Consider the following 15,370-nt stretch of genomic DNA (forward strand, 5'->3'; position numbering starts at 1 on the left):
AACCGAAAGTTACGGTATCGGAAATTGAGTCTTGAGTCTTGTTCAGTGAAATTAATTCATGAATATTTATTAGAAATATTTATGAATTATAGTTGAATGGTTATTTAGTGTTTAATTAAGTGAAGTAGCTTGAATTTAGTTTAAAGGAATAAATTGCATACGGTATAAAAGTTTAATTATAGATTAAAGATTAATAAAGGGACTAATCTAGCAATTAGACCCTAAGTGACATGTGTGTGTTAATATTGAATAACATGTGTAATAGTTGGTAAAGATATTAAATGTGTTAAAGTAGTTTTTCTTATAGATTAAGTTATTTTATTAGAATAATATTATATTATTGATATTATTATATTGAATATAGATTTATGAGTAAGTTAAAAAAAAAAAGAGAAAGAAAGAAAGATAGAAAAGTTACAGAGAGCAAACATGAGAAAGAGAGAAGGAAAGAAAGAAAGAAATAGAAAAGGAAAATTTGAGGATTAAGGCCCTAAAGTTTAATTGGTAAGTTGTTTTAGCTCATTTTCTTATGATTTTTATGTTTATGGATGCCTAATTCAAAGTTCTACATGTATGAGGTTAAAATGAAGAAAAATAGAAAATTTTTAGATATTGATTTAGTTGAATAAATTGAGGTTTTATGGGTTAAATTGATAGAAATAGAAGTTAGAAGTGAAAATTGAGTGATTTATTAAAAGAATTCTAAGTTAAGTTTAAATAGGGATTAAGTTGAATAGAGCTCAAAATTTATGTTTTATAATGAATTTTATGAGTTAGAAATTGTTAATGGGTTGATTAAAGAGAATATGAAGCTTAAGTTAAAGAAAAAAGATTAGTAATGGAAAAAGGACGAAATTGGAATTTTTGTAAAAGTTTGATAGAAAGTGAAAATGTGTTTTATGAATTAGTATATTGATGATTTTAATTGTATGATTGTTAGTAGCAAACGTAGCAATCGGATACGTCATCAAAGAAGGAAAAGAGAAAGTGAACGAAGATATCGATTAAATTCGATAAATAGTGGTTTGTATTTCTATAAACCGAGCTTAATCGTTATTGCTATATTTGATATTTATATTGTATGAAAATGTGAATGAGGTAAGTATTTTTACCATATTGAAATGAATGTGATTTTGAATACCCCATTAACAGTGTCGAGCTAGTCGGATATAGTTGACATGTCATAGGAATTGGAAGTATTGGGATATTCCGACATTGAGTCGATGAGACACTATGTATCGACTACTGTTAAAGTTCCGGATTTGTTCCGATGAAGTACTTTGTGTACTATAATGTTAAAGTTCCGGATTTGTTCCGATGAAGTACTTTGTGTACTATAATGTTAAAGTTCCGGATTTATTCCGATGAAGCACTATGTGCTTATCCCGGAGTGTGGGTTGGATCCGTGTATCCGTCAGTGTCCGAGTTATGTTAATAAGGGTAAATAAAGTAAAGGTTATTAAAGTACTTGATTTATATTGAATAATAGCAATAATATGTTTGAATTACCATGTTTTAAAGTTGATTAAGCTATTGTTTATAGAAATACCACTGAGAGTATTCTCAGCAGACGGTTTGTTTCGTCGCAGTGAGCTAGGTACGAAAGTATAAGGACTCAAAGATACAAGCCGATCCCCAAACTCAAATTGGTGAAGTTTCTATCTTTTAGAAAATGGCATTGTACCTAGGATGTCTTTTGGTTATTTTGAAAGTATCTAAGTTGTTAAGTGATATTTTGGTATGTTTTGTAAATGTTACCAAAACCTTAAGTATGGTATGTTTTGATATGTTAGTGAAGAGTAATAAGAGGAATTGTTGGTAAATGTTGTAGAGAGAAGAAATGAAGATGTTATAAACTTAGTTATCAACATTTTATACTAAAACAGATTTAGACAGTAACAGTAGTCCAACTTTGAAAATATACCAAAAATAGTAGAAAGTGAATTATATGATGAATAAAATATGTAATTGAAGCTTAATGAATCTACTTTTATATGTAAGAAACAAAATAGGTAAAAGAGTTGTATTTTTTGAGATATTTACATTTTGGTGAAATAGGGTTAGAACAATTTCTGGATTCCCTGTTCTGACTTTAGAAATTCACCATAAATTGTTTATTAATAATTAGGACTCAAACTTTATTTGTATGGATTCCTTATTGAGTCTATTTTTAATTGAAACAAATGGCATAGTCATTGGATTTCTGTACAGGAAGAAATTTGATTCGTAGTGTACAAGGGTCAGAGTAGCCAAACCCTAAAACAGGGGAGACTTCTTCTAATAAACTGTACTAATTGGCCTCACCAAAAATTCTAGAAAAAAAATTAGTAAGTAGATATATGAGTCTAGTTTCAGGGAAAATTTACAGAATTGAATTTTGAGTTTCGTAACTCAAGATATGATTTTTTTAGCGACCGTGACGCAGATGGATAGTTTACTACGAAAACTGTTTAAGTGCTAAGATAAGTTTTGTAATGTCTCCTGCTTGACTCCGGCAACGGTCTCGGGTAGGGGGACGTTACAATATTGATTGGTATCAGAGATAATTAGGTTTAGTCGGTTCTAGGACTAAATCGAATGTCAATGTGAATCTAGAGGTTTATTGAATATTTCCGTTTTATAGCATTAAGAATGTCTGATAAAAGCATTGAGGATACTGATCAAGAGATGTATAGTGAAGATCATGAACCGTATAATGTGAATGAATTGGAGTCTGAATTGTCTAAAGTTATGATAGAAGTGTCTAGTCCACTGGGACAAACTACTTTAGTGAACCATATATGTCGAAGATGTTCGTTAATGATTCAAGATAGAATATTCCCTGTTGATCTATTGATTATGCCATTTGGCGACTTTGATGTTATTTTGGGAATGGACTGGTTATCAGAACATGGAGTGATTTTAAACTGTTATAAGAAGAAGTTTATTGTTCAGAATGAAAGTGAAGATAAAATTGAAGTAAATGGTATTCGGATTAGTGGATCAATTCGTATTGTTTCGGCCATTAAAGCTAGCAAGCTTCTTCATCGAGGTTGTAATGCTTTCTTACCATATGTGATTAATTGGATTCAGTTGAAAGTCGGTGTAGTAAAATTGATTTGTATGTGAATTTTCGATGTATTCCCGAGGAATTACCGGATTACCCCGATCGAGAGGTAGAATTTGTGATTGAAGTCTACCTGTCTGATCCGTGATCGATACCTCCGTCATAGTATGGCACCTCTTGAGCTAAAGGAATTAAAAGTACAGTTACAAGACTTATTGGACGAGAGGTTTTATACGACCTAGTACATCATCATGGGGAGCTCCAATGTTATTTGTTAAGAAGAAAGATGGGTCGATACGGTTGTACATTGATTATCGACAACTCAACAAATTGATTGTCAAGAACAAGTATCCACTTCCCGAATAGATGATTTGTTTGATCAACGAAAGGAGCTTAGTATTTTCAAAGATTGATCTAAGGTCGGGATACTATCAGTTGAAAGTAAAAGAATGCGACATATTGAAGACGGCATTCCGTACGAAGTATGGGCATTATGAATTTTTAGTGATGCCATTTGGACTGACAAATGCCCCTGCTGCTTTTATGGATCTTATGAATCGGATTTTTCAGCCATACTTGGATCAGTTCGTAATAGTTTTTATCGACGATATTTTGGTGTATTCCAAGTCAGAAAAAGACCATGAGCAATATCTCCGGATTATTTTGCAAATACTATGAGAAAAGCAATTGTATGAAAAATTGAGCAAGTGTGAATTCTGGTTATCAGAAGTTGTGTTTCTTGGTCATGTCGTATCAGCGGATAGAATTAGAGTGGATCCAAAGAAGATTGAAGAAGTTATTCTGTGGAAAGTTCTTAAGAATGTATCAGAGGTACGAAGTTTTCTCGGATTGGCTGGTTACTATCGAAGATTCGTCAACGGATTTTCAAAGATAGCCTTACCAATGACCAAGCTACTACAGAAGAATATTTCATTTGTTTGGAATGAGCAATGTCAGAAAAGTTTTGAAGCATTAAAACGAATGTTAACAGAGGCACCGGTGTTGACTTTACCGAATCGAAAGAGATTTTGTAGTGTCAATGATGCTTCATTGAGTGGATGGGATGTGTCTTGTCTGAGCGGAAAGTCATTGCTTATGCTTCACGACAATCGAAACCGCATGAACGCAACTATCCAACTCATGATTTAGAATTAGCAATTGTAATTTTTGCCTTGAAGATTTGGAGGCACTATCTTTATGGTGAAAAGTGCTATGTTTATCGATCATAAAAGTTTGAAGTATCGCTTTAAAAAAAAATTGAATTTGAGACAAAGACGTTGGATAGAGCTTCTAAAAGACTATGATTGTGTCATAGACTATCATCCAGGGAAGGCTAATGTAGTAGCTGACGCACTGAGTAGAAAAACTGCGATTGAATTACGAGCAATGTTTGCACAACTTAGTATCACTGAAGATGGAAGTCTTTTGACTGAATTAAGAATAAAACCAGTAATTTTTGATCAAATCAGATCAGCACAGTTAGAAGATGATAAGTTGTTAAAGAAAAGAGAGATGATTCAAAATGGTACAACAGAAAATTTTAGCATTGATGGAAATGGTTGTCTAAGATTTCAGAATCGACTTTGCATTCCGGATAATTCTGAGTTGAAAGAATTAATTCTTCGAGAAGCTCATAATAGTCCATTTGCATTTCATCCTGGAGGTATGAAAATGTATCGTGATTTGCGTGAATTGTATTGGTGGTCGGGAATGAAAAAGGATATAACTGAATATGTGGCAAAGTGTTTGACTTGTCAACGAGTGAAGGCAGAACATCAAGTTCCATCAGGATTACTTCAACCTATCAATATTCCTGAATGGAAATGGGACCGAATAACGATGGACTTTGTGGCGGATTCTTGACGTCTACAAGTAAAAGCGAATGCTATTTGGGTAATAGTTGATCGACTTACGAAGTCAGCTCATTTCTTAGCTGTGAGAACCGATTGGTCGTTAAAGAAACTTGCTGAGGTTTATGTTCGGGAAATCATTAGATTACATGGTATTCCAAAATCAATAATTTCTGACAGAGATCCAAGGTTTACGTCAAGGTTTTTGAAGCAATTACATGAATCTTTTGGTACTCGACTTCACATTAGTACAGCTTTTCATCCACAGACTGATGGTCAATCTGAACGGGTAATACAAATTTTAGAAGATATGCTTCAAGCCTGTATGATTAATTTTGAGTCTAATCGGAATATTATTTATCATTAGCGAATTTGTGTATAATAATAGTTTCGATCAAGTATCTGATGGCACCGTATGAGGCTTTGTATGGGCGAAGATGCCGATCACCCGTATGTTGGACAGAACTGAATGAGAAGAAGATGATTGGACCTGAATTGGTTCAAGAAACGGAAAGTACAGTTAAGAAAATTCAGGAAAGATTGAAAACTGCTTTTGATAGATAGAAATCGTATGCAGATTTGAAACGACGGGATATTGAATACTTAGTTGGGGATAAAGTATTTTTAAAGGTTTCATCTTGGAAGAAAATTCTAAGATTTGGTCAAAAAGGAAAATTAAGTCCTCGTTTTATTGGGCCTTACGAAGTTATTGAGAGAATTGGACCAGTAGCGTATCGATTGGCCTTACCTCCTGAACTACAGAAAATGCATGATGTCTTCCATGTTTCTATGCTAAGAAGATATCGATCAGATCCTTCACATGTTATTACTACCGAGAATGTAGAGATTCGACGACTTATCGTATGAAGAAGAACCGGTTGAGATTCTAGCACGAGAGGTAAAAGAATTACGTAATAAACGTATTCCTTTAGTAAAAGTGCTATGGTGAAGTCACAGTGTTGAAGAAGCTACATGGGAACCAGAAGAAACGATGAGATCTCAATACCCCATCTCTTTTCGTAAATTTCGAGGACGAAATTTATTAAGGGGAGAGAATTGTAATGAACCGAAAGTTACGGTATCGGAAATTGAGTCTTGAGTCTTGTTTAGTGAAATTAATTCATGAATATTTATTAGAAATATTTATGAATTATAGTTGAATGGTTATTTAGTGTTTAATTAAGTGAAGTAGCTTGAATTTAGTTTAAAGGAATAAATTGCATACGGTATAAAAGTTTAATTATAGATTAAAGATTAATAAAGGGCTAATCTAGCAATTAGACCCTAAGTGACATGTGTGTGTTAATATTGAATAACATGTGTAATAGTTGGTAAAGATATTAAATGTGTTAAAGTAGTTTTCTTATAGATTAAGTTATTTTATTAGAATAATATTATATTATTAATATTATTATATTGAATATAGATTTATGAGTAAGTTAAAAAAAAAGAGAAAGAAAGAAAGATAGAAAAGTTACAGAGAGCAAACATGAGAAAGAGAGAAGGAAAGAAAGAAAGAAATAGAAAAGGAAAATTTGAGGATTAAGGCCCTAAAGTTTAATTGGTAAGTTGTTTTAGCTCATTTTCTTATGATTTTTATGTTTATGGATGCCTAATTCAAAGTTCTACATGTATGAGGTTAAAATGAAGAAAAATAGAAAATTTTAGATATTGATTTAGTTGAATAAATTGAGGTTTTATGGGTTAAATTGATAGAAATAGAAGTTAGAAGTGAAAATTGAGTGATTTATTAAAAGAATTCTAAGTTAAGTTTAAATAGGGATTAAGTTGAATAGAGCTCAAAATTTATGTTTTATAATGAATTTTATGAGTTAGAAATTGTTAATGGGTTGATTAAAAGAGAATATGAAGCTTAAGTTAAAGAAAAAAGATTAGTAATGGAAAAAGGACGAAATTGGAATTTTTGTAAAAGTTTGATAGAAAGTGAAAATGTGTTTTATGAATTAGTATATTGATGATTTTAATTGTATGATTGTTAGTAGCAAGCGTAGCACGGATCGTCATCAAAGAAGGAAAAGAGAAAGTGAACGAAGATATCGATTAAATTCGATAAATCGTGGTTTGTATTTCTATAAACCGAGCTTAATCGTTATTGCTATATTTGATATTTATATTGTATGAAAATGTGAATGAGGTAAGTATTTTTATCATATTGAAATGAATGTGATTTTGAATACCCCATTAACAATGTCGAGCTAGTCGATATAGTTGACATGTCATAGGAATTGGAAGTATTGGGATATTCGACATTGAGTCGATGAGACACTATGTGTCGACTCTTCGTTAAAGTTCGGATTTGTTCCGATGAAGTACTTTGTGTCTTGTAATGTTAAAGTTCGGTTTGTTCCGATGAAGTACTTTGTGTACTATAATGTTAAAGTTCGGATTTATTCCGATGAAGCACTATGTGCTTATCCCGGAGTGTGGGTTGGATCCGTGTATCCGTCAGTGTCCGAGTTATGTTAATAAGGGTAAATAAAGTAAAGGTTATTAAAGTACTGATTTATATTGAATAATAGCAATAATGTGTTTGAATTACCATGTTTTAAAGTTGATTAAGCTATTGTTTATAGAAATACCACTGAGAGTATTCTCAGCGTACGGTTTGTTTCGTCATGAGCTAAATCTGAAAGTATAAGGACTCAGCATACAAGCCGATCCCCAAACTCAAATTGGTGAAGTTTCTATCTTTTTAGAAAATGGCATTGTACCTAGGATGTCTTTTGGTTATTTTGAAAGTATCTAAGTTGTTAAGTGATATTTTGGTATGTTTTGTAAATGTTACCAAAACCTTAAGTATGGTATGTTTTGATATGTTAGTGAAGAGTGATAAGAGGAATTGTTGGTAAATGTTGTAGAGAGAAGAAATGAAGATGTTATAAACTTAGTTATCAACATTTTATACTAAAACAGATTTAGACAGTAACAGTAGTCCAACTTTGAAAATATACCAAAAATAGTAGAAAGTGAATTATATGATGAATAAAATATTTAATTGAAGCTTAATGAATCTATTTTTATATGGAAGAAACAAAATAGGTAAAAGAGTTGTATTTTATGAGATATTTACGTTTTGGTGAAACAGGGTTAGAACAATTTCTGAATTCCCTGTTCTGACTTTAGAAATTCACCATAAATTGTTTATTAATAATTAGGACTCAAACTTTATTTGTATGGATTCCTTATTGAGTCTATTTTTAATTGAAACAAATGGCATAGTCATTGGATTTCTGTACAGGAATAAATTTGATTCGTAGTGCACAAGGGTCAGAGTAGCCGAACCCTGAAAGAGGGGAGATTTCTTCTAATAAACTGTACTAATTGGCCTCACCAAAAATTCTAGAAAGAAAATTAGTAAGTAGATATATGAGTCTAGTTTCAGGGAAAATTTACGGAATTGAATTTTGAGTTTCGTAACTCGAGATATGATTTTTTTAGCGACCGTGACGCAGATGGATAGTTTACTACGAAAACTGTTTAAGTGCTAAGATAAGTTTTGTAATGTCTCCTGCTTGACTCCGGCAACGGTCTCAATGAAAATCTTAAGTTAGAACGTCCGTGGTTTGGGGAATCCACGGACATTTCGAAGAATTCGGCATTCGTTAAAGTTACATTATCCCCAAGTGGTTTTCTTTTTAGAGACAAAAATCAACAAAAATCAGATGGAAAAAGTTAGACAAAGTTGTGGTTTTCACTATGGTATTGATGTTGACTCAATTGGTTCTAGAGGTGAATTAAGTTTAGCATGACGAGGGAATGTTAATATAATGCTCCAAAGTTTCTCAAATGATCATATTGATGGGATTATTGATGATTCAGGAGATAGGAAGAAGCGGAGATTTACATGTTTTTATGGTTTTCCTTACACACATGATAGGGATGAATCATGGAATCTGCTGCAGTGATTACTTAATAATGGAGAGTATCTATAGTTGGTTTGCAATGATTTTAATGAAATCTTATATGGTTTTGAAAAAAAAGGTGGCTTACCTCGAGAAGAGGGAAGGATGGAAGCTTTTCGAAAGGTGTTAGAAGATTGTAGTTTGGTGGCTGTGGGTTTTTCAGGTAATTGGTTTACTTGGAAAAAAGGAAAATTTGCCGGAAACAAACATTCAAGAAAGGTTGGATAGGGGAGTAGCCACGAAAGAATGGATTTCTTTATTCCCAGATTCTTTAATTTAGCACATTCCCCATTCCTTTTTAGATCATTGTCCACTTCTTGTTAATACAGAATATAGAGCTAGAAGGCTGGTTCATAAAAAAATTTTAAGTTTGAATCTTGGTGGGTTTTGGAGAAAACATTTTTTGAGGAAGTGAAGCGTATTTGGGAAAATTCCATAGGAGATCTTTTGAGCAAGTTGGAAAATATGAAAAAAGGGTTAGAGAGTCGGGCAAGCCAAATTCGACAGAGTAGAAAAATGAAAAAAGAGGTTCTAACTTCAAAGTTGACAACGTTACTGGAATCTGATAGAAGTGGCGAAAATTTGGCAGAGCTTATTGATACAAAGATCCATTTGAATCTTGAGATAAAAAGGATGAATACTACTAGGAATAGAGGGCCCGAATAAATTGGTTGAAACTTGGAGACAGAAATACAACATTTTTTCCATAAGCAAGCGACACAAAGAAAGAAGCAGAATCTTATCCACAAGAGATGGTAAAGAGACAGAGGAGATTAATGAGATGGAGGAAATTGCCAGATCGTATTTTATGAAGTTATTTTCAACAAGAAGACAAAATAACTATGATAAAATCTTGTCAGGAATTGACTAGTGCATTTCTGAAGAAGATAATTATAAATTAAATACAAGATACACTAAGCAGGAGATACAAGAAGCTTTATCAGAATTGGGCCCTACAAAAGCACCAGGAGAGGATGGTTTTGCTGCCTTATTTTGTCAAAAATGTTGGCCGATCATTGGGGAGGATGTCTCTAATTTTTGCCTCCAAAGATTAAATGAAGGTATGGAATTACGTTTGATCAACAAAACAAATATTATGCTAATCCCAAAAATTCTAAATCCTTCAAGTATTACCCAGCTTAGACCAATTAGCTTATGCAATGTGCTTTATAAATTGATAGCTAAGGTTATAGCTAATCGGCTTCGGGTAGTGATTCATAAATGTATAGATACAACACAAACTACTTTTGTTCCAGGGAGGCTGATTTTTTATAATGTGTTTCTAGTTTATGAAATTCTACATACTTTAGAGCACAAAAAGATAGGAAAAAAGGGATTATGGTTGCGAAACTGAACATGAAAAAAGGGATTATGGCTGTAAAATTGGACATGAGTAATGCATATGATACGGTTGAATGGAATTTTATGGAGGGGGTAATGAAGAAAATGAGATTTGATCCAGGATATGTTGATTCGTTAGTGAAATGTGTGTTTACTGTATCATATTCAGCAGTTTTCAATGGAAATATGGGAGAAACTTTTCTTCCATCTAAAGGTCTTAGACAAGGGGATCCTTTAAGTCCGTTTTTGTTTTTATTTTGTGGTGAAGGGCTCTCGAGTTTAATGAGGCTTGTAAAAGCAGGAAATATATTCAAATGAGTCAAAGCTAGTCGGAGGGGGCCAGCTATCTTTCATTTACTATTTGCAGATGACTGTATCTTATTTGCAAAAGCTACTGGAAATGGAGCACATTTATTAAAACAGATCTTGAATGAGTATGGGATGAGTTCAGGCCAATGTGTTAATTATGATAAATCGACTATTTTCTTCAGTAACAATACACAAGAGGGGGAAAGGATTGCAGTTTTAAATATACTCGGAGTAAGAAGATTAACTGATCCAGAACGGTATGTAGGGCTCCTTAGTATGGTGGGAAGAAGGAAGAGATCATTTTTTAAAATATGAAGGACAGATTTAAACAACGAATTGACAACTGGAGTATAAGATATCTCTCCTCTACTCCAATCTATCCCAACGTATACAATCGCTTGTTTTCTAGTTCTTAAGGTTCCATGTGCTGAATTGAAGGGTATAATAGCCAAATTCTGGTGGCAAAAAAGTCACGATAGGAAAGGTATTCATTGTTGCGCTTGGAAAGATCTATACTTATTAAAAGAATACGGTGGCTTTGGTTTTCGAAACCTTGTGAAGTTTAATGTTGCGTTATTAGCAATGTAGGGGTGGCGTCTTATTAATTACCCAAATTCATTATTAGCCCACGTTTTGAAGGTAAAATATTATCCTAATTTAGATTTCTACAAGGCTTGGTTAGGAAATTTACCTTCGCTTACCTGGAAGAGTGTCTGGGCTACTAAAAGGCTTCTGGAGAAAGGTTTATGCTGGAGGGTTGGGAGAGGTGATCAAATATCCATTTGGAACGATTTGTGGATATCAAGAAATGAAGCAGATAGATTACCGAATCAAGGCAACAATGAAAACATTAAGTTAGTTTCGAATTTAATAGAAGCCACTAATAGAAGCTGGAAAAAATAGGTCGTAAGGATTACCTTTCGAATGGATATAGCGGAAAAAATCTTGCAGATTCCACTAGTGGAGACAGCACATGAAGATTTTCAAGTATGGAGAGGGGAGTTGTCAGGGTATGTAACAGCCTAATTTTCAGTGGTGTCGGAAACAGTGATTCGAGATCACTAAATCCAACGAGTGAGTTGAAAATTTAATAAATTAATACCTATGAATCAAGTGTGATTATAGAAGTATTTTTTAGTGAATTTTGTGATTTAAAAGAATTAATTAGGTAAATCGGGTTGAAAACGAGGTATCGAGACCACGGATTCATAAATCGATCCATAAATATTATTATAAATATTTATAGAGTGTTATTAAGTTAGTATTAAATTTAGGTTAGAAAATTTTAACGTTTGGCTAGTCAATTAATTAAAAAGGACGAAATTAAAAATAGTGCAAAATTTGGTAAAGTGATTAAATAGCGTAAGTGACTAATAAGGAGGGATTTAAAAGGCAATTAGACTCAAATTATATGGGCTGGATGGTTTGGGCAAGAAAATCAGCAAAAAGACAAGGAGAAACAAGGGCAAAATTGGAAATTTTGCAAATTAAACATATAAAATAAAGACAAAATTGAAAAATCTAGAGATATCATCATTTTTCTTCAAAAAAAATGCCATGGGAGGTCTGGAAGTTGCTTATTTTTCATATTTTGACATATGTGAGTTCAATTTTTACTTTTCCTTAGTAATTTTTATGTTTTTGTGACTTTTACAATTAGGTCCAACTATCTAATTCATTAGTTTTTGATTTTATGGGTGACTTTAAAAGTTACCATGAATAAGTTCTGTATGATTATCGTGAATTATTATGTAATTTAAGTTCTTATTTTATTATATGATGATTTTATTAAGTAATTTTGATAGAAATTCATTTTAGGACCTAATTGTGAAAAAGTTGTGAATTAAGGTTTGGTGCTGAAATTCTGATTTTCAAAGGTTTTTTAGTAGCTTATAATGAATAAATAAAGTGTTAATTGAGAAAAATTAGCTCAATTGATGGGTTAATTAAGCAGGGACTAAATCATAAAAATATAAAATTTGGGGCAAAAGTGTAATTTTGAGAATTAAAGGGTATAAACTGTGAAGTAGAGTAAAATTGAAATGAATGCTAATAAATGAATGATTTTACAATTATAGATCAAGAACCCGAAGTGAATTGTGGAAAAGAGAAGATAGCCGATTAGTCCCTGAACTTGTATGACTTTTACGAATTTGCCCAGGTAAGTTCATATGGCTAAATTTAATGGTTTGATATGAAAATTTCATGAATGATATAGTATATTATTGCATATGAATGTCATTAATCTGTGATACTTGTAAAATGATATTTGAATAAAAGTACAAATTAAGGATTTGAGTACTTTCGTTCAGTGGCTACAACGAATTGACGGAAAAGATTATGGTTGGACCATGGTAACCTGTGATATATGATTTCCGTATAATACTATAGCTAGGCTATGGCATCAGAGAGATGTGATTATGTGCTTCCGTATAAGACCATATCTGGGATATGGCATCGGTGTGATATGTGCTACTGTATAAGACCATATCTGGGATATGGCATCAGTGTGATATGTGATCCGTGTAAGACCATGGCTGGGCTATGGCTTTGGTGTGTATTATGTGACTATGTGTAAGACCATAGTTTTACTATGGCATTGTGATAACGAAGTACTCAATTCCGTAATCATTCCCTAATTTGACTATGAAAGTAAATGAGAAATGGGCCCAAAAGATTAAGAATTGGTGAAAAGTGACATTGAAATCAATCAAATAAGTTTATTAATGATTTTGTGATTTACAGGAGGATTTAGTGAAATTAAATGTTATATGATTACATGCAATGTTCGGTAAGATTTATTTTTTTATGCCTATGAGCTTACTAAGCTTTCATAAGCTTACTCTTGTGTGTTAAATGTTCTTTGTAGATTGACGTGAAATCGGTGGATCGAATCAACACATCAGGGCACACTATCTAGATTACTTGGGTAAATTTTATTATGCATCTTAAGATTTATATGACATGTATAGGGTTTAATTGAAAGGAAGTGAATGTGTTATAAACTTAGTTATCAACTTTTTTCACTAAAACAGTTTTGGACAGCAGCAGTAGTCCAACTTTGAAAAATCACCAAAAATTGTGGAAATCGACTTATAGGTTAAATAAAATATTAAAACCTATTGAGTCTAGTTTTACATAGAAGAAATGGTGTAATTAAAATAATTTTATATTATTAGATATTTGAATTTTTTTTAGACAAGATTAGAATGATTTTAGGCTCCCTGTTTTGACTTTAAAAATTATAATAAATTAAATAAAAATAATTATGGGCTTAAATTTATATGCTTAAAATCTATTTTCAAAAGAAACAACGAGAACATTATCTAAATTTTTTATGAAGAAATAATTAATTTTTAGTGAAGAAGAGTCGAAACTGTCTGACAACAAAATAAGGATGACTTTGAAGAATAAATTGTACTTATTGGCTAAACCAAAAATTCTTAAAATTTTATGATAAGAAAATATTTGAGTCTAGTTTCCAAGAAAATTAGCAAAACTTATTTTAGAGTCATGTAGCTCGAGAAGACAGCTTGACTGGAATATGAGCAAATAATAGAATTATGTGTAATTATTCTGTAAATTCTGACGGTGTTACAGGGGATTTCTCCGTTAGGAGTGCTTATAAACTATTGCAAGAGACTAGCTTAGATCCTAATACTTTTATTTTACATGCCAAAATTAAAAATTTCTATAGGAAACTATGGAAATTATACATCCCCTTAAAAATTCTAATTCAGTATGGAGAATCTCATGGAACTTCATTCCGTCCCTTGTTAAACTCAGACTTAAGAGAGTTGTGGTGGAAGCTCAATGCCCTAGGTGTCGTCAAAATGAAGAAGACAGCAGCCATATTTTCCAACAGTGCCCTACAACAGTTGAGGTTTGGAACCAGTTAAATCTAATATGGGTTTAAACCATAATACTCTGAATATGTGGGAATGGCTTACCTGCGTCTTCGATCAAAGGACTAATGAGCAGATCCGGCTTTTCTACTGTAGACTTTGGTTAATCTGGTTCAGTAGAAACCATTTATTAAATAAAAGAAGATATATGACAGGAATTGAAATAGTAAGGCAAATTCAAAACTATATCGTAGAGTTGGATGCAATAAAAGAGAAAAAACTTACTCTTCAGTCCACTGGTAATAATCAACAGGTAGGTAGAAGGAGAAGGGAGTTCAGTTCGACACCATCAATCGTCCAGATCAGCTACGGGCTTGCTCATACGGAATGAGGAGGGGGAGATCCTAGCATCGAAGGCAGTCCTTCACTCTAAGATGGCAACTCCGTTCACGGCAGAAGCATATGAAGGTTTATAGGCAGTAAAATTAGGGATTTTTATGGGATTAAATAAAATGGAAGTAGTGGAAGATTCAAAAACTGTTATTAAGAAATGTCAAAGTACTGATACAAATAAATCGGTCATTGGAGCAATTATCAGGGACATACAAAGCAAAAAAGACAAGTTCCAGGAGAATGAGTTTCATTTTGTCCCTAAAGCAAAGAATGTCTACACTCATCTTATTGCAAAGGAGGCCCTAAAGAGAAAAGGAAGTTTTTACCTGGTGGGAGGAATCCCAGATTTGGTTCGTCAAGCGCTGGAGAACTTTCGGCTAAAGCCTCCGGACTGAATGAAAGGAGAAATAAAAGGTTTGGAAACAAGGTAACAAAAAAGAATTCATTTCACGTTTTTGAAAACCTGTTATCATTAATGGCTGGGTTGGTTGACTTGAAAGAACGTAGGCTATTGGTATCCAGCTATTAGATTTGACTGGCATAGGATAAGACTTAGTTTTTGTTTTAGTTTAGTTGAATTTGTACGAGTTGAGCTAGTCATGTTAGTTTCAGGCCTAATTTCTTAGTAGACTTTTTGTTTTGATTTCTTTCTTTATGATTTTT

General features: G+C 32.7%; 1 long non-coding RNA gene across 2 annotated transcripts; it reads right to left on the reverse strand.

Moving 5' to 3' along the window:
• Nucleotides 1-14,002: 14,002 nt before the first annotated feature.
• On the reverse strand, nt 14,003-15,269 carry LOC108489055 (uncharacterized). Of its 2 annotated transcripts, XR_008271967.1 has the most exons (4): nt 15,034-15,269; nt 14,600-14,743; nt 14,420-14,482; nt 14,003-14,338 (listed from the first exon to the last, which is right to left on the reverse strand). It is a non-coding gene; the product is annotated as an uncharacterized LOC108489055 (long non-coding RNA). The 2 variants fall into 2 exon arrangements; XR_001871892.2 differs by having other exon boundaries at nt 14,600-15,259.
• Nucleotides 15,270-15,370: the final 101 nt, after the last annotated feature.

This window comes from Gossypium arboreum, chromosome 10, assembly GCF_025698485.1.
Source record: "Gossypium arboreum isolate Shixiya-1 chromosome 10, ASM2569848v2, whole genome shotgun sequence".
In the NCBI taxonomy this organism is placed as follows: Eukaryota; Viridiplantae; Streptophyta; class Magnoliopsida; order Malvales; family Malvaceae; genus Gossypium; species Gossypium arboreum.